Source organism: Dendropsophus ebraccatus, chromosome 5, assembly GCF_027789765.1.
Source record: "Dendropsophus ebraccatus isolate aDenEbr1 chromosome 5, aDenEbr1.pat, whole genome shotgun sequence".
Taxonomy (NCBI): Eukaryota; Metazoa; Chordata; class Amphibia; order Anura; family Hylidae; genus Dendropsophus; species Dendropsophus ebraccatus.
Window position 1 is genome coordinate 10047057 of NC_091458.1, and position 2300 is coordinate 10049356.

The following is a 2300-nucleotide window of genomic DNA, read 5'->3' on the forward strand; positions in this document are numbered from 1 at the left end:
GATGCATGGCGCATCCTGCACCCGCAGGACAAAGATTTCACTTTCTTCTCTCACCCTCACAATTCTTACTCTCGTATCGATTATCTTTTTGTTTCCCACTCTCATCTGGACCGTGTGGTCGCCGCCTCTATAGACCCGATCTCCTTTTCGGATCACGCTCTCATCTCCCTCTCTCTCTCTTTTCCACTACCACACCCTAGATGGTGGCGCTGGCGCCTTAATGAGACCTTACTGAAGGACCCGGGGGTCCTCGCCGAAGTGCGAACTGAACTAACTAATTACTTTTCCACCAACGTCACCCCCGACGTGTCCCCATCAGTGATCTGGGAAGCTCACAAATGTTACATCAGAGGCACCCTTGTTAAGCTCGCATCCCGGCTTAAGAAGGAACGCTCAGCAAAGATAAAATCATTGGTCTCCCGGATCGCTGATCTGGATAAAAGTCACAAGCGGACTCTTACCCCGACCGTGGGTGAGGAACTGGCCGCCCTCCGTAGCAAGCTTCGGGACCTTACCTTTTCCTCTGCCAGGGCCTCGCTGGCACGTTGCCGCCGCCACTATTTTGAATTCAGCAACAAGCCGGGCAAGACTCTGGCTCAAGCGCTCCGGGTCCAAAGGTCTCGCTCCTTTATACCTTTCATATCCTCTCTGTCGGGCTCTAAACTCTCTTTAACCTGGCACATAGCAGACGCTTTCCGTTCGTATTACCATGAACTGTATAACCTTCCACCCTCTTCGGGCTCCTTGCGCTCGGCGATTTCCGATTACTTGTCGAGCTCAGGCCTCCCCTCCCTGCCGGAGGAGAGCATATCCCTATTGGAGGCCCCCATTACATCCACGGAGTGGAACTGGGCTATCAAATCCTCCCCGTCGGGAAAGGCCCCTGGCCCTGATGGGCTCACGCTTCCGTACTACAAAATCTTCTCTCCCCTGCTCCGTGATCCCTTTCTAGCGGCCTATAATTCCCTTACTGCCAATTCTCATCTTCCCCTCGACTCCCTGCGCGCCCACATCACCGTTATCCCCAAGGACGGAAAAGACCCCTCTCTTTGTCAGAACTATCGCCGTATCTCCCTCCTGAACCTCGACCTAAAACTCTTTTCCAAGATCCTGGCCTCCCGTCTCACTCCACTTCTACAACCTATCATTCACCTAGACCAAGTGGGCTTTATGCCCACCCGGGAGGCCAGGGATAACACCACTAGGGCCCTCAATCTCATACACTATGCCCACTCTGGCACCCCACCCACGATGCTCCTCTCTACCGACGCGGAGAAGGCCTTTGACAGAGTCGGCTGGCCCTTCCTGACCGCCACCCTCCAACATTTTGGACTAGGTCCCCGCATGTTGGCCTGGATCGGTTCTCTCTATTCGCATCCTTCGGCTCAGGTCTCTGTCAATGGCCTTCTCTCGTCTCCTTTCTCTATACACAACGGCACCCGTCAGGGATGCCCACTCTCCCCCTTAATCTTCATACTGACATTGGAGCCCTTCCTACGTCATGTCAGACAGAACGTAAATATATCGGGGGTACGTGTGGGGTCGGTCACCCACAAGGTAGCGGCCTACGCGGACGATCTGCTCTTTTTTCTCACCCACCCTACGGTTTCTCTCCCCAATCTTCTCTCTGAGCTTACCAGATTTCAAACCTTATCCAACTATAAAATTAACCTTCAGAAGTCTGAGGCGCTGAACCTCTCTCTTTCCCCCTCGCTGGCCTCCACTCTCGCAGAATCTTTCCCTTTTCGCTGGTCGAGATCCTCTCTATCCTACCTAGGAGTCCAGCTTACCCCCTCTATCTCCGATCTATTCAGGGTTAATTTCCCTCCCATGCTGAAAAAGATTGAAGCGGACTTGTCTGGGTGGCACCGGGGCACCTTCACCTGGTTCGGCCGTTGTTCCATCTTCAAGATGAACATCCTTCCTAGACTTTTGTACCTCTTTCAAGCCCTGCCGGTGTCGGTGCCCCTGAGCTTCTTCAGACAACTTTCCTCTTTGCTGACCAAGTTCATCTGGGCCCACAAACAGCCCAGAATAGCGAAATCAGTCTTGTATCGGCCAAAGACGCGTGGGGGGCTGGGCCTCCCCAACATTCTTCACTACTATGTAGCCAGTCACCTCGTCAGGGTGGTAGACTAGCACCGACACTGCTCATCAAAACTGTGGGTCGGCCTTGAAATGTCTCTCGTCCCCCTCTCCCTGTTGGCGGCTCCTTGGCTTCCCAACTCCAGCAGATTGGTCGGGTCTCACCCGACAGTCGTCCCGACTCTTAAGATCTGCCAGAAATACTTCTCCTCGGC